The 18,153-nt window shown below is 42.8% G+C and overlaps 1 protein-coding gene across 4 annotated transcripts in view; it reads left to right on the top strand.

Moving 5' to 3' along the window:
• The window catches only part of LOC135220800 (uncharacterized), a 324,318-nt gene that overhangs the window by 84,494 nt on the left and 221,671 nt on the right, over positions 1–18,153 (top strand). For 2 of the 4 annotated variants that reach the window (XM_064258307.1, XM_064258306.1), the window contains exon 1: positions 17,593–17,713. The exons of the other annotated variants lie outside the window; for them this stretch is intronic. The gene's annotated coding sequence lies outside the window, so the exon portion shown is untranslated. Of the gene's footprint in view, positions 1–17,592; positions 17,714–18,153 lie in introns of those variants that run through there. 4 annotated transcript variants of the gene reach the window in all.

Below are 18,153 nucleotides of genomic sequence, written 5' to 3'. Positions count from 1 at the left end.
AACATTTTTATGATAAAATAAAATTTTATGTATACTTACTCAGTAATTATGGATGGAACCCACCCTTCATCCCGCTCATGGACGTTTAAGCATAAACAAATTGAGCTGTTAACTTAGTAGTTCCTCTCCCCTCCCATGTAATTGGGCATAGTTAGTCACTTTCAGAAACAAAAGACTCACTACAGCAAATTTTGGAAATTCAAACTGCTGTCGTGTAGAAACTCTTAGTTAAGTAATTTATGGTTAAGATATATATATAACATTTTAGTTTGGTCATAAAAATGTCAACTTTATTCATCCTTCACACACTAAAGAGGCAAGTGTTATGGAAGTATGCCACAAAATTTATGGGTGTAGCTGTGGCTGAAGAAATGAATAATGCGTAGGACACCAAATGGTTTAGAAAAGGCAAAAATCAATGTCCGGATACTGATGAAATTACACCTTTACTTCATTTAATTTGCTGCATTTATAAAGAAAGTAATTTGCATTTTTAAACCAAGTTCTGATAATGTACAAAAATATAACATCTCCAAATTGCATTTCATTTAGCAACTTGGCTGTTATGATTTGGGTAGAATGCAATCAGCTGTTTATTTTTAGGACTGTAAACAGTAGCAAAATGCAAATAGCACCCAATTGCTATGTTCATAAATTATAATTTTATGCATTCAACTTACCTGTCAATATATACTTAGCTATAGACTCCGTCGTCCCCGATAGAAATTCGAATTTCGCGGCACACTCTACAGGTAGGTCAGGTGATCTACCGCCCCGCCGCTGGTGGCGGGAATAGGAATCATTCCCGTTTTCTAAGACAGATTTTCTCTATCGGCCGTGACAGCAACATTGTTGTTGTTACTCCTGATTTGATTTTCGTGTTTTTTTCATCGCTATTGATCTTCTGAGCCGGTATTTGGTGACGTATTGGATCTTTGGTTTGGCATACTCTTTCGTGGACTGTTATTTGGACTTGGTTTTTGGATTTTTCTCATAATGTTGGATTCTAGCTTCGGTAGATCCTCACACAGTTTGTAAGGGGTGTAGAATGAATGAATGTTCAATATCTAACACCTGTGATGAATGTGTAGGTTTGAATGAGGAAGAATGGAAGAATTTAAATTCCTATTTAAGGAAATTGGATATGGATAGGGCTAGGAAGGCTTCCTCCAGAAGCGTAAGTAGGTCTCTTTCTAATGAGTCAATTAAATTAACACCTAACCCTAAACCTGTATCTTCTTCCTCTTGTACTAAGACTGTAAATCCAGCAACGGAAATTGCAGATCTTAAAGCTGCACTGCAAAGGATGGAACGTCAAATGCTAACGTTACAAGGTAAGCACAGTGATAGTGATTTAAGTGTCCCTAGTGCAGTGGAGGGTGCGTCTGATCGGCTTCATCTCGTTCCCAGGCCTAGACCTCTTCCAAGCTCACAGGCCCAGAGGAGAAGGAATGTCAAAAGCCTTACGGAGGTTATGGAGAATCCCCACCGATCAGGCGTCCCCACGGCAGATTCTGTGACGACCCGAACTGCAAGATCGCTACCGAAAAAAGCATCCTAAAACAGGTTTTTCGTCTTCAGATTCTTCACCTAATGTAAGGGGGTGGAGCTCTGATGAACTGTCACGCCCCTTAAAAAGGAGTTGGAAGGCTCCAACTTTGAATTCAAGCCCTGAGCTTTTCTCCGAGGGATCTCCATGTGAAAGGAAGAAAAGCAAATTAATTCCTAAACGCAAATCGGAGTCCCCTTCCTCTTCTAGACCTCCTTCACCTGAATCGGGAAAGGAAAAAGAGAATGCTGCGAAAATTCTACTAAATGTACAGGAGCAGCTCTCCGCTTTAGTAGGAGTTTTTACGAAGGAGACTCCAGAAAAAAGGACTCTTTCCTTCCGATAAAGAGAACGAAGGGAAGGAAAGAAGAATCGAACGTAAAAGTTGCGGATTCTACTCGGATGAGTATGAAGAATGCGCCAAATGCGCCAGATGCGCTAGAAGCTCCATATGAGCCAGAAGAGCCAGAAGCGTCAGATGCGCCAGAAGCGCCACCCTGGCGCAATGCGCCAGAAGCGCCACCCTGCCAAAATGCGCCAGTCTGGCGCAAGGAGCCACGAGCGCCAACCTGGCGCAATGAGCCACAAGCACCAACCGAGCGCAATGAGCCAGAAGCGCCATCCAGGCGCCAGAAGGTACAGACTTCTTCCAAAAGACAGTTAAGCCAGGAGGATTTGTCTAGCTTTCGGAAGGATAAGCCTTTACCTGACAGGGACTCTAGGTGCCGCACAGGCGGCCGTAGACCTTGTCAAGATATGGGTGGCTCCGTGGAAAGCGATAGGAGAGGACATCCTTCCTCTGACAGGAGAGAAAGGTGCCGCACAGGCGGCCGTCGCTCTTGCCAGGAGAAGGATAAGGTCGTGTTGCAGGATCAACCTATCTCTCGTAGGGACACAAGTTGCCGCACAGGCGGTGGTCGTTCTTGCGAGAGTGGGGCAGATGTTGCAAGAGACCCGTCTCCTATTGAAAATAAACAATCCTCTTCGGAAATAGAATGGATTTGGAAGAAGTTTATCGGACTCTGAGATCACTCGGCTCCAGGCTTGTCAGATTACAAGACGCTGGCAGCCCTCTTACTTCAAGAGTTTGGGGACTCTTTTAAGCCCTACTGCTCCTCCTTCTCCGAGGTCTTTGTTACAAGTTACTAAGGTCTCGAAGTCATCATCTTTCATTAATGATGAAGGCCAAACCATTTCCATGAATAAGGCTCTCCGATTCGTAGGAAATTGGTTTTAAATCCAAGGAGTAGGCGGGGGGAAGACAGTCTTTGCCTGCCTCCTTTCAAACTATCAGGAAAGAAGGGAATCTGGTACGAGACGGGCGAATCACTGGGTCTAGCTCTCCCTACCACTGCCGAAGCAGATTTTTCGAATCTGGTGGATTCTTCAAGGAGACAAGCCTTGTCATCGGCAAAGATCACATGGGGGACTTCTGAGATGGACCATCTCCTCAAGGTATTGTTTAATGTCTTAGAAGTTTTTAACTTCTTAGACTGGTCCCTTGGGGTGTTGGCCAAGAAGACTCAAGAGAATGAATCTTCTTAGCCCAGAAGTCCTTTATAGTGTACTGTCTTGCATGGGACAAAGCGGTTCAAGATGGATCAGGAGAGGTGGCCTCGCTTTTTGGAACTGGAATTCTGAAGAAGAAAAGTCTTATTTAGTTCTTTTCTGACGAAAGCAGTTACTCCTATTCAGAGGTCATCTCCCTTCTTTATGCTCCTCTTTCGGACCAATTGTTTCCTGCCAAACAAACTAGTGAAGGACATATTCTCTTCTTTGACAGAAAAGGCACGCAAGATCTCTTGGCCCAATCTGCAAAGAAATCAAGACTTCGGTTCCTGTAAAGAGAGAGAATCGTACTCCTCAACAGCCCTTCGAGGAGCTCCTCTTCCAGACCCTCCTTTAAGAAGAAGAAGAATACAGAAGAGAGGTAGGTCTTCATTCAGACCTATCAAGAAACCAAAATGAGACACCAGTCCTTCAAGCACCGGTAGGAGCCAGACTTCGGAAATTTTCCGAAGAATGGACTTCTGAGAGAGGCAGAAAGATGGTCCCTTTCAGTGGTAACGAAGGGACTATATGATCCCCTTTCGAGACAGGCCTCCCTGACAACGATCCCGAGGGAACTGTCAGCCCAATACAGGGACCACCTGCCAAGAAAAGAAGCATTATTGCAACTGGTAGAACAGATGTTGCGAAAGGAGGCCAGGTTGAATTGGTTCGGGATCCGCATTCCCAAGGATTCTACAACCGTCTTTTTCTGGTTCCGAAATCCTCGGGGGGAGGGTGGAGACTGGTCCTGGATGTGAGTGCATTGAACCGATTTGTAGAGAACACAAATGTTCTCTATGGAAACATCGAAAACGGTTCTTGCGGCTCTTCGTCCAGGAGATTGGATGGTCTTCCTTAGATCTACAGGATGCTTACTTTCATGTCCCCCTGCATCCATCATCGAAGAAATATCTCTGATTCATGATGCAGGGAAAAGTATTCCACTTCAGAGCCTATGCTTCGGCTGTCTACGGCCCCTCAAGTGTTCACGAGACTAATGACGAATGTTGCGAGATGGCTACATCTAGAAGGGATAAATATATCCCTTTATCTAGACGATTGGCTAATAAGAGCAAAATCGGAAAACTTCAGTGCTTGAAGGACTTGGAGAAGACTTTGGATTTGACAAAAATCTTTGGGACTACTCGTGAACCTCGAGAAATCACCAATTGATCCCCAGACAGAACATAGTCTATCTGGGGATTACAGATGGATTCTCGGGGTTTTCGGGCGTTTCCATCACAAGAGAGAATTGCTCGAGGCTTAGAAAAAATCTCGAACTTCTTAGGGAAAGAATGGACCTCGGCGTAGGGAATGGCTCAGTCTGCTGGGGCACCCTTTCCTCGTTAGAGCAGTTCATTTCCCTAGGGAGATTAAATCTCAGGACCTCTGCAGTTTTATCTCAAACAAATGTGGAGTCAAAAAGACCAGGAGACTTGTCAGACTGTTTTTCCCATTCAACAGGGGATAAAATCCAACCTGAAGTGGTGGTTAACCCCATTAACAATGAACGAAGGGGGAATGTCCCTCTTGATTCGGAACCCATCACCGAGTGTTGTTTTCCGATGCCTCGGAAAAAAAAACAGGTTGGGGAGCAACACTGGGTCCAAAGGAAGTGGCGGGTACCTGGACCAAAGAACAGGCTACACTTGCACATCAATGCGAACGGACTCCTGGCGATTCATCTAGCCCTGGAATACTTCGAAGCGGAAGTCAGAGGAGTGGTAGTTCAAGTCAATTCCGACAATACCACAGCTCTGGCTTACATCCGGAATCAAGGGGGCACTCACTCTTTCTCACTGTACGAAATAGCGAGAGAGCTATTAACCTGGACAGAAGGAACGAGGCATAATTCTGCGGACAAGGGTTTGTTCAAGGGGTAAAAACCTAAGGGCAGACAGGTTGTTTGAGCAGAAAGAACCAGGTACTCCCGACAGAGTGGATGCTCCACTCAAGAAGTCTGCAGACAAATGTGGTCCTCTGGGGAAGACCCCAGATCGACCTGTTTGCCACGTTCCTCTCCAGGAGATAGACAACTTCTGCTCTAGAAGAAGATCCCAAAGCCACGGCGATCGATGCTTTCCTCATGGATTGGTTAGGCATAGACGCCTACGCCTTTCCCCCATTCAAATTGCTGGGGGAAGTACTAAGAAAGTTTGTGGCATCGGAGGGAACAAGACTAATTCTAATTGCTCCCTTCTGGCCTTCCCGAAACAACTGGTTCACAGAGGTACTGGAATGAACGGTGGACTTCCCCCAGATCTCTACCAAACAGGACAGATCTGCTCAGACAACCCCCACTTCGAGAGGTTCCACAAAAATATCCAAGTCTCTCCCTGACTGCCTTTCGACTATCGAAAGACTGGTCAGAGCGAGAGGCTTTTTCAAAGAAAGTGGCAACTGCAATTGCTAGAGCCCGCAGAGCCTCTACCTTGCGGGTCTACCAATCGAAGTGGGAAGTTTTCCGTAGATGTGTAGGTCGAAGAAGCTGTCCTCTTCCAATTACCTCTGTGACCGAAATCGCGGATTTTTCTCCTCTTCTTAAGAGAATAGTCGAAATTGGCTGGTATCCACTATCAAGGGATATAAGAGCATGCTCTCAGCTGTTTTTTAGAAACAGAGGCTGAATCTGGAAAAAAATAATAAGGATCTTCATGATCTCATCAGGTCTTTCGAGACTACTAAATGGAGATCTTCTATTCCCCCGAGTTGGAAACCTTGACGTAGTCCTAAAATTCTTGATTTCGGACAGGTTCGAACCTCCAGATAAAATCTCATTCAGAGATCTTACTAGTAAATGCATATTCCTGTTGGCCCTCGCAACTGCTTAGAGGATCAGTGAATTACATGCTTTGGACTCTCGGGGGGTGGGATTTAAAAAAAGACTCGGCTGTTATTTCTTTCCAGGATCTATTCCTAGCAAAGAATGAAAACCAATTCTAAAAACCTTGGCCTAGTAAGTTTTTTGAAGTCAAGGGACTCTCTTCTCTAGTAGGTAGAGAGTTGGATCGGTCCCTTTGCCCAGTCAGGACCTTAAAGTTCTATTTAAAAAAGAAGACACAGCTTCAGGGATGTCAACAAAGTCTTTGGTGTTCGGTAAGAAACCCCAAAAGACCTATGTCAAAGAACGCACTGGCGTTCATTGTCAGAACTGTGATTACCGAAGCTCACAGGAATTGCCAAGAGAACTCTTTAAAGCTGCTGAGAGTAAAAGCTCACGAAGTCCGGGCTGTGGCAACTTCCCTTTCTTTCACTAAGAATATGTCCATGAGAAACATTTTAGCAGCAACTTATTGGAGTGCAATTCAATATTTGCATCCCACTATTTAAAGGATGTTAGAGTAACATACGAAAAAATGTTTTTCTCTTGGACCTTATGTATTAGCGGATACTATGCTGGGAAATGGAGCAGACGCTGATCCTTAATTTTGTTTTTATGTTTTTAATCATTATTGTAATATTGTTTGTGAGTTGTGGGTTGCTTGAAAGGATGTTCGGGGACGGGGATGACTCCTTTCAATCTTAGTACTCAACCCCAATTAGGATAGGTGATCGGGATAGTGTCGTGCTCTATGATCATGCTAATAGGCAAGGTGTTTTGTCATGTAAGTGGATAGGACCCCATTGACAAAGATCCTAAGGTTCTGTCGCGTAAGCGGGTAAGACCCCTGTAACAGACCATCAAGAACTCTTAGCATGAGGTCACTACCTCGCTGAGGCTCTTGAAGCGATACAGGCTCCTAGGCAGTAGCCATGAAGTCTTTCGCTAACACAGGTAGGAATCAAGGTTTTTTATTTTTATTACCTACAACATATGTTGTTTCCTGTCTATTCAGTAAATTAGCTGTCTCTTACCCTCCGCCAAAGGTGCCAATCAGCTAAGTATATATCTGACAGGTAAGTTGAATGCATAAAAATGTTATTTTTATTGTAGTGTCTTACCGAACAATTATAGAGCCGTGATTTCCACGAGCGGCAGGATACTAAATTCAAATTTAGCGCGTCGGCGTCGCCAACACTGGTGGGTGATGACGTCATCTCCCTCCACTCGCGGGAGAACCAGGTACAACTGCCCAGGTGAATCCAATTCTTTTCCTGCCGGCGTCCGGTGACAAAAATCGGTGGTCGGTGCGGTTGGATTGACTTTGCTTCGCTTTTTTTCTTGTGAAAGTGATCTTCGGAATTGGTGAAGTACTCTTTTTTGGCGTTGTTGTTATTTTGCTTTTTATTTAGGCGTTGCCATGTCGGATTCTAGTCCGTCGGGAGTTAGGTTTTGCATCTCAGGATGTAAAACTAGATTATCCAAGTTAGAATATGATTCTCACACTAAATGTGTTAAGTGTAGGGGACAGGTTTGTTCAGCAGATCGAACATGTAACGAGTGTAGTGATTGGACTGATTTCTCAATGGAAGTTTTTAGTTCATACTCGGAGAAATTAGCTAAAGACAGAATTAGAAAAGCAGCGCTTAGGGAAAGTAGACTTAGCTCCGCTTCGTTTCTTTGCGATGCTTCTGTTCCTTTTCGTTCTCCTCAAAATTGTTATGTCTCCTTTAACTACACCTCCTATTCCTCCTACAATACTTAATCCGCTTCTCGGCTTGCCGTGTAGTTTCTTCGACACCCCATTGCCAGTCTGGAATCGAGGCTAGATCAGAAAATTTTCGGTACTAGCGAATACGGTTTTGCAACTTGGTAATTCATTAAGACGTTGGTTTTGGAGAAAGCGCTTCAGGTAAGAGTGTAGTTGAGGGTGCGTCTGTCGTCCTGACACGTCTCCTAGACAAAGGTCACTGTCCAGCTACCCCCACCCGCACCGGGGAGAAGACATACCGGAAGTCCAAGGGAGTCGATCGGGATTTGCCCAACAGACAGGCGCCTCTCTTGTTGAGCCTGTTGCGCCTCAACAGGGCTCGGTTAAGCGTTGGAAAGGTTGTTGCGGTCAGACGCCTTTCGAATGATTCAAGCGATTCGTCTACCGGTCGCGCGGCGCTCTTGGCGAGATTCGCCCGTTTCGCGTCCTTAAGAGGCGTTCAGGCACCGATTCTTCGGCCTCCTCCAGTCAAGCGGTATAAGGAGACTGAGAGTAGGGTTGCGCCGCGACCATTAGCGGCTCGTTCGTCGCCTCAATCTGTGCCTTTTTCGGCTCCATCTACTAGTAGAGATTGTGGTTTTAGCGCTGTAGCTAGCAGTTCTAAGGGTGTTTCTTTAGGCGCTTTTTGTCTGTTACGCCTGATGCGCCTGTTTTCGCCTCAAGAATTTCGGCGGCTCCGAGCGAGGCGCAAGTAGTTTTTCCGCCTCCTGCTGAACATTTAGGCTCTTCCAAGCCTACGTTAACTGTTTTTGTTTCGTCTCTGGCGCCTTTGCGCAAGCAGTTAGAGATGTTAACCAACTGGATGAATGAGTCCAAGGGTGGTTCGAAACCTTCAGATCCGGTTGTAGTTTTTCCGTTCTACTTCTTCGGCGGTATCGGAGAATGAAGAAGAAGTAGAGGAGGAGGATTCACATCACCTCTCGTGTTATTCACGTCTCCTTAGATTTCTTCTGGTATCTTATCCAGATTATTTTGAGAAAGCGGCCCGCGCGCTCCCCAACTTCGACTTTTTTGATGAGGAGGAAAACTTCAGACCCTCTCCTCCAAACTTGTTCTATCTAAAGCGGTTAGACATTCGTTGAAAGAGACGGAGAAATGGATGTCTATGAAAAGAGACTTAGGGAAGGCTCTTTTTGCTTACCCTCCCTCTAAGTTGCTTCGTAAGAGGTATAGGTTTTGTTTTATGTAACTGGGGAAGCTCCTTCTCTGGGAGTTTCTGCCTCCTCCCAGGGAGACTTCTCCAGTTTAATCGACTCCTCTAGAAGATCTGCTTTCGCCGCAGCGAAAGTTTTCTTTACAGCGCCTTGAGTTGGACCACGTTGTAAAGGAATCAATTTAAACTTTTGGAAGCTTTAGCTTCCTTGAATTGGGACTATGGCGCTTTAGCGGCCAAGATCGAAGACTGTCCTTCTCTTTCTCAGGAGTTAGCGGAGGATTGGATTGGTGTCTGTCATGTGCGGACAAATCCATTAGGGATGGATGTGATGAGTTTAGCTTCACTCATCGCCTTTGGTACACTTAAGAAAAGGCAACTTTGGTGGTTGCTCCTTTGCTTCTAAAAGGGTTACGTCCCAACAGAAGTCTGCTCTCTTGTTTGCTCCTTTTGTGAAAGATAACCTCTTTCCAGACGATGTAGGTGTTCGTCAATTTCGTCTGCGCTAGATAAGAAATCTACTTCGGATTTACTGGCACAGTCTACTCAAGAGACCTAAAGCTCCTGTGGAGACTGTTCCTTCGGTTTCTCTCTGACCCAAGCGCCTTTTCGAGGGACGAAAACCCAAGCGCTCTTTCGGCCGAAGTCGAATTTGCGACCTCAGTCTAAGGCCTCGGCCAAGGTTAACAAACCTTCCAAATGAAAGCTCGGTTCTTCATGCACCAGTGGGAGCCAGGCTGGCGCTGTTTTGGGAGGAATGGGAAAACAGAGGAGCAGAAGCCTGGGTAGTGCAAGTACTCAAGTTCGGCTATCGTATTCCTCTCGTTTCACCTCCCTCGCTCTCACCTGTGCCAATTCCATTCCAGGCATACTCTCCGGGCTCAGACAAATTTGTGGCGGCTCTAGCCGCAGAAGTGGAAGCGCTGTTCTCAAAGAAGCGATAGAACAGATAGAAGGGGATTTTCCAGGCTTTTACAATCGCCTTTTTGTAGTTCCCAAGTCATCAGGGGGCTGGAGGCCGGTTTGGTATGTGAGCGCCCTGAACTTGCATGTCCAGAAAACAAAATTCATATGGAGACCACTCGGTCGGTTCTGGAGTCCATCAGACAGGGGGATTGGATGGTCTCTCTGGACATGCAAGACGCTTATTTTCTTTTTTTCACATTCCGATACATCGCGAATCTCGGAAAGTACCTGATGGTTCATGTTCGAAGGCAAGGTGTTTCAGTTTCGGGCGCTTTGCTTCGGACTAGCAACCGCTCCTCAAGTTTCACCAGGGTTCTATCCCCGATAGGAAGCTGGCTGCAACATATTAGGAGTAAGAATCTCCCTCTATCTGGACGATTGGCTTCTCCGGTCGGAATCAGAGAGTCGGTGCATGAAGGGACCTTGGAACAAACTCTGGATCTTGCCAGAAAGTTAGGAATTCTGGTCAACAAACAGAGTCCCAGTTGGTTCCATCTCAGAGCATCCTTTATTTGGGGATGATTCTGAATGCTCAAGTTTTTCGGGCTTTTCTGTCCCCGAAGAGGGTTCAAGGCTGTCTGGAGACAGTTCAGGAGTTCTTGGACAAAAGGTAAGTTCTGCCAATCAGTGGATGAGGCTCCTGGGCAAATTGACGTCAGTGGAGAAATTTGTGACGTTGGGAAGACTGCACATGAGACCTCTGCAGTTTTTCCTGAGAGCCTCTTGGTGCAGGAAGACACAACCAGACTCGATTACCTTTCCTGTCACAGATCAAAATAAAAGAGGACCTAAGGTGGTGGCTCTCTCGAGCAAGGTTGGAAGAAGGGTTAGATTTACGACCCATCCTCCGAACCTACAGTTCTTTTCCGACGCATCGAACACAGGTTGGGGAGCCCTACTGGGAAATCAACGGACTTCAGGAGCTTGGTCGGAGAAGGAGAAGAAGTTCCACATAAATGTAAAGGAACTGTTAGCAATTTTCTTGGGGCTCAGACAGTTTCGGAGCTTAGTAGAAGGTCGAGTAGTGGCAGTGCATTCCGACAACTCCACGGCTCTCTCGTACGTGCGGAAACAGGGGGGGACTCAGTCTTTCTCTCTGTACGAAGTAGCCAAGGTATCTCCTCCTGTGGTCAAACGAAGCGCAGGTTCAGCTAGTCCCGAGATTTGTTCCGGGAAAGATGAAACGTCCTGGCGGACGAGTTTAAGTCGTCAACAGCAAGTGTTACCTCTGGAGTGACTTTGGACAACAAGATTTGTCAGAAACTTTGGCGCCTTTGGGGACGACCGTCAATAGACCTGTTCGCGACATCAAGGAACAACCGTCTTCCTCTCTTTTGTTCGCCAGTCCCAGATCCTCTAGCTTGGTCGGTGGACGCAATGCTGTTGGATTGGTCGGGTCTGGAAGCTTATGCATTCCCTCCGTTCGGTCTAATAAGAGAGGTGCTGAACAAGTTCATGTCGCACAGCAATGTAACGCTAACGTTAATCGCTCCTTTTGGCCCAGGAAAGAGTGGTTCCCGGACCTTCTCCAGTTGTTAGTAGACTTCCCCAGACTTCTTCCTCCAGAGAATGGCTTCTCAAACAACTCACTTCAAGAGGTTCCACAAAACTTGCTCCGCTCTAGCTCTAATGACAGGGTTCAGACTGTCCGGAATCTTGTCAGAGCGAAAGGATTTTCAAGAAGAGCTGCAGAAGCTATCGCTCGTTGTAGGAGAGAGTCTCTAACAAACTCTATCAAGGGAGTGGAGAATCTTCAGAGAGTGGTGTAGAAGTGCTAAAGTCTCTACTTCTGCGACCTCTTTAACAGAAATAGCAGATTTCTTATTTCTTAGGAACTCTAAGAAACTGGCTCCTTCGACGATCAGAGGATATAGAGCCAGCTCTCTTCGGTTTTTTTCGACATCGAGGTTGTATTTCCTCCAATTCAGATCTGTCGGACCTCATTAGGTCTTTCGAAACCACTAAGCTCCCGCAAGATACAGTGGCTTGGAACTTAGATGTGGTGCTTAAGTTCCTCATGGGGCCACCGTTTGAGCCTTTGAAGTCGGCTTCACTCAGGAACTTGACTAAGAAGCACTCTTTCTTATTGCACTAGCTTCTGCTAAGCGCGTCAGCGAATTGCACGCTATAGACAAAGAGTCGGTTTCTCTCAAGGCAATGCTGTATTTTCGGTATCTTTGACCTTTCTAGCCAAAAATGAGAATCCTTCTAATCCTTGGCCGAGGAGTTTTGTGGTAAGGAACTATCTGATTGGTTGGACATGAGGAGGAGGAAAGGCTCTTATGTCCAGTCAGGGCTATTAAGCAGTATCTGTTTGCCACTAAGGGTATTAGAGGACAATCTTCTAAGCTCTGGACCTCGGTTCAAAATCCCTCTCGTCCTCTTTCTAAGAATGCTATATCGTTCTTTATTAGAGAGCTTATCAGGGAAGCTCACTCGCAGTCCGAGAACGACAATCTTTCCGTTCTGAGAGTTAAAGCTCACGAGGTTAGAGCAGTGGCAACTTCTTTAGCATTCAGAAAGAATTTATCTTTAAGCTTCGATTCTTCAGAGCACGTTCTGGAGATCGAAATTCGGTTTTTGCGAGTCATTATCTCAAAGAGATAGAAACGTTTCGAGAATTGTAAAACGTTAGGTCCGGTGGCGGTTTCTGGATGGTGTTGGGAGAAACGGCACAGGGGTCGTCACCTCTATCTAACTTTCACCTTGAATAGGTTGTCGAGTTCAAGGGAAGCTGGGGGTACTGAGTACCTGGGATACTCACCAGTCTGTTAGGTCAGATTTTACATGGTTGGGTATATGTGTTTTTAAATCTGGTGTTGGTGACAAATGTTTTGTATGATTGAATTCTGGTCTTAGCCCAGGCAAGGGCAATCTTTGTTGTTACTATCTCCGTCAGTCAGCCTTGACTCGCTTGAACTACGGAAGGATTCCATCCTGTAGAGGCTAACTTTCGGTCAAATTCCAATTCCTCTACATTAGTAAGAAGAGCACCGACCAGAGGCAGTAACAGTCTGCTGTAGCTCTCTTACAAGGTAAGGTACAAACAGACACCTTGAGTGTTTACTGGTATTGCAATAAATGTAACCATTTAAAAATACTAGTGGTCCACTGAATCCCACCTTCCCATAAAGTGTAATCAAGCCTCTATAATTGTTCGGTAAGACACTACAATAAAAATGAAATTTTCATTATTAAAATGAAGTTTTATTGTATACTTACCGAACAATTATGATTATACCCACCCTCCTCCCCTTAGGTGGACGGACGGGCAGAAAGAATTGGATTCACCTGGGCAGTTGTACCTGGTTCTCCCGCGAGTGGAGGGAGATGACGTCATCACCACCAGTGTTGGCGACGCCGACGCGCTAAATTTGAATTTAGTATCCTGCCGCTCGTGGAAATCACGGCTCTATAATTGTTCGGTAAGTATACAATAAAACTTCATTTTAATAATGAAAATTTCATTGTCATGATCCAATAAAGTTTTATGCATACTTACCTGGCAGATATATACGGTTAATGGCCCACCCGACCTCCCCTCAGGAGACAGGTGGAAGAGAAAATCTGTCTTAGAAAACGGGAATGATTCCTATTCCCGCCACCAGCGGCGGGGCGTAGAGCACCTGACCTACCTGTTAGAGTGTGCGCGGAAATTCGAATTTCTATCAGGGGACGACGGAGTCTATAGCTAAGTATATATCTGCCAGGTAAGTATGCATAAAACTTTATTGTATCATGACAATAACATTTCAATACCTAATGTGAAAACAATGTATGAAGCATAATTGTATGCAGTATGTAAAACAATTGTATACAGTACAGTGGTACCTCGAGATACGAAATTAATCCATTCCGAGGCGGCCTTCGTATCATGAGTTTTCGTATCTTGAACCGCATTTTACATGTAAAATGCCTAATCCATTCCAAGCTCTACAAAAACACCCCAGTAAATTATATTTCCAGGCCTACAACACATGTTCTAGGGTTACGACGCCGATCCGATGGAAGAAATATGACTCCAAAAAGGCAAAATACTTGAGTAATATTCAACTGCATGTAATGTTCAACCCCATTTTTACTGCATATATTAGGACTTTAGCATATATCCCTTAGCAATAAGCCTAGCCTATGTTAGCGGTTGCTACTGTAGCCTAGTCTATGATTCTGACATCTAAACCTAAGAAGCTAAAAGCTTAGAATATGCCAATAAAATGTATAAATAATCAGTGTACTCATTTCAAATAATTATTAATTAATCATTAACTAAAATACAAAAAAAAGAAAAAAAAATACCTTCCAATCGTTTGTTTACATTCAGCTCTTACGAGTACCGAATGAATGCCAAGCAATCACTTTTCCTAGGACACAGTAAGCCATAAATTTTCATTAGTATCTCTCTTCAACTAATGAAATTACCAAACAGTATAATAACCATTCATTTCTATTCTTTATTCTATCTTTACCTAATGGAGATACCGAGTTACTGACAGCTATGATGAAACATATATGTAACGTAATATTAAAACAGAAGAACTCTAAAAATACGTATTTGTTGGCTTCAATGATAGCAGTCTGATTTATTTTATATTTTATGATATCTAATTCACAATTTTTTTATTAATTGTATTGCATGTACTCATTTTAAATAAATTATTAAGTAACAATTAAATATATAAACAAAAAAAAAAAAAAAAAAACAACTTTCAACTTCTGTTTACATCCAAGCACTACGAGTATCGAACGATCGCCAAGCAATCACTTTTCCTAGTACACAGTAAGCCATAAATTTTCATTTATCTCTCTTCAACTACTGAAACTACCAAACAGTATAATAACCATTCATTTCTATTCTTTATTCTATCTTTACCTAATGTTTTTTTTTATTAATTGTATTGCATGAATAAGTTTTCAATTTACAGCATCCTTTTACCTATAAAATACATAAAGCACCAGGGGTAGATGCTGACCAATAGGAGAGCAGGATCTTATGGGGTGACTAGCATCAGGAACCAATGGGAGAGCGGGAGGATGGTGGCGAGTTTACTCAGTTGGCAGGGCGCTAGTTTTAAAATTGTTCTTGGTGGTCCAGGCGAATCTCGGGACTTTACAGCAACAACCTTTCGTAACTTGAACAATTTTCATATGTAGAGCTGTAAAATTTTTCGTATTTGCTTTCGTACCTCAAGTTTTTCGTAAGTTGAGCCTTTCGTATGTCGAGGTACCACTGTACTCCAGTGTGGGTTAGTGCCTTTAGTGCACCTCATGCGATGCATTGTAGGCATTACTTAAGATTCTTTGCAGCATACCTCTGGCCCCCTAGCTAACACAAACCCTTTCCGTTCTTTGTCTGTGCTCCTTTCATATTCTCTTTCTTCCATCTTACTTTCCACCCTCTACTAACAGTGTCGATTCATAGTGCAACTGCGAGGTTTTCCTCCTGTTAAGGGGGCCGGCCGGCTAATGCCATTTTTTTAAGCAGACTTGACATTCATACCACTTAATAAGGTGACTTGGGACATCTCCAAACCACATATGATTTTCGCCTGTGACCTACGGTTTTGTGACGCCAGGGCGATTTATCCCGAAAATAACAATTTTTCAAATTCTATCTCCTCCCTTGATATTTAATATTAAGACCTAGGATTACTACCATTTATAGACCTGATGTAGACCTCCAATCAAATGAGGAGTTTTTTTTCTAAAAGTCATTTTTTTGCTAGATAATGAATTTTTCAATATGGTAAAAAAATAAACCCTATAAATCAGGAGAAAAAATTTATAAAAAAAAGACAAAACAAAAATTGGAAAAAAGGGCTCTTATTTGATTGTTCTATAATGTTTTTCTGAGTTATATACCAAGGTTTCCCAATGTTATAGTTTAAAAACTAAGTTTTGAGAAGATAGATTTTGAAAGGTCAATAAGTATAGTTTTGAGATACGGCTTTCAAAGTTTTCCTTCGTATTTCTATAAGACAATGTTTAATAAATAATGATTATTATGAATGTATATTTCCTTTTTTTTGTGTATTAATAAACCAAAACCATTTTTATTTTATCATAATTTAATCATAAATGATGATCCCTTTGCTCATATATCATAGCCTGGGGCACTGCATCAGGCAAGATGGGGCACTCCTTCCTACGCAACTCTCTCTCTCCCCTTCACTAACTCGGCTTATTACAGCGAATTTTCTTCTTCTGGTAATGTTAGCGAGATGTTTTCCTTGTATTTTCCTCTTTGGCATGATGAAATTCTTGCCGAAACAAAGATAAACAAACGTAAATGCAAGAGAATGTCAGAGGTGAAACTCGAAGGTGTACATACTCTCTTTTTACAAAGACAATTTAATAAATCATGATTATTATGAATTTCATATTCCATTTTGGGTATTAAAAAACCAAAACTTTGTTATTTATCAGAAATGAAGATCTCTTTGCTCAAAGATCGTAGCCATGGGCACAGTGTGACGTGTGCTGTCAGGCAAGACGGGGGCATTACTACGCAACCCTTCCTACGCAACCCTCCCCTCTCTCTTCACTAACTTCGCATATAGTATGATATTCTGTAATAATACTTGAGCAATTTTTCTTCGTCTGTATGTTAGCGAGAAGTTTTCCTTGTATTTTCCTCATTGGCATGATAAAATTCTTGCCAAAACATACATAAACATACATAAAAGCAAGCGAATGTCAGAGGTGAAATGGAACGTGTAGACTATTTGAAGTTTGTGCTCACACTGATGGTTGGACTTGGTACCTGACTGAAGTGAAGTCTCCCTTCTCGACTCGGGGAATGTCTACAGATGCCATTTCTCCCAATTTCTTTGACAATAATTATCAAAATTTACGATAATGGACGAAATATTGCATTATCCTGTACGGATCAATGTTTTAGGCTTATTGAGTTACGTTAACTAATTACCCTGTAACTACGAAAGTAAGAGGAATTTTGACTAAATATTTCGTATACGTATTCTCAATTGCCATATGAACCTCCATGAATTTTTTCATGACTGCATTTTACGCCTTATACCCCCATATATAGGGGTTCCGGCCGGCCCCCTTAAACTTTTCAAACTTTTTACTGCTAATTTCCGTTTTAACATTGAATGGCCTTATAGGTCCCAGTGCTTGGCCTTTGGACTAAATTCTATATTCACTTAATTCGATTCAATTCAATTGTATACAGTATGTACTTAAAATATACATACGGCAGATTTTTATGTTATTGCTGAAAACAAAAGCTGGAAAACATTGAAAGGTCCCAGGAGATCAGATGGTGTGCTTATATATAGGGGTTTAAGCTGGTGTGAGCATTTCACGGGAGATGCCTATGGAGCAGGCCAGAATTTCCATAAGGAACAACCTAATGAATGACAGTGATTATTCATATACATTGTTCTACTTTTGATAACACAGCAGTATATATGTGGAAGGAGCTGGCAAGACTTTGTTTACAAAGGGTCTTTTTTAAAAGGTAATTTTCGTCATTCGGGATACTGTGTGGTTCGGCAGTGGCCTGGCCTCAAGGGTGCTGTATTAAGAGGTCCAACTGTATTTTCTTTCACTGGTTCATGAATGAATGATGGCCTCTAGCTCATGTTAATTTATTTAAAGTTTTGGACCTAATTTCTCTTCTTTATCATTATTCCCATCCCCCCCTTGCCACCAGATTTAAAACTTTTGCTTTGTTGTATGCTGTTGGAAGTATTATATCCTATAAGACACAACTGAAATGGATTGAAGACATATTTTCTTATTGTTTGTTCTGTTTTTTTCAGGTACAAACTCTCCCGTGTACCAGTGAGGGTGGAATGCTTTAGTGTGGATAAGAATAGTGATACACACTGCCTTGGTTATATCATTTTAACACTTTCATCGGTGGTGCAAGGAATAGAGGTGAAGTACTCTTGTAAATATTTATTTGTATTGATATTTGGTTTACATTATATTTCATTTAACAGAATGTACAGAATTTAAAATAACTCTTATAGTTAAAAAAATATTTGATTGTCCACTTACAACCAACAGCCAAAATTAATTATTGAAAACAGAAAACAGTTTCTTAAAAGAAATGAAATATTAGAAGAATCAATATTTTCAATCCATCCAAATGCTAAAATTTCTAATTGTACATTATTATAGAAGATCTAATATCTTTACAAAAACAAAGTTCTTGGTCCAACTCCTTGCAATTTAAGAATGTTACTCAGTAGTCTCATTGAACTATTCCTTAGTGAAAATAACTGACTGAAAAACTATAAACATTGATGTTCCACTTCATATAAATGATAATACAGTGACTTGTACTAATAGTGTGTTAAGATACAGTGAAGTGG

Source organism: Macrobrachium nipponense, chromosome 2 (assembly GCF_015104395.2).
Source record: "Macrobrachium nipponense isolate FS-2020 chromosome 2, ASM1510439v2, whole genome shotgun sequence".
Classification (NCBI taxonomy): Eukaryota; Metazoa; Arthropoda; class Malacostraca; order Decapoda; family Palaemonidae; genus Macrobrachium; species Macrobrachium nipponense.
Note: the sequence above shows the minus strand (reverse complement) of the source record. Positions and strands in the feature narration are given on the sequence as shown.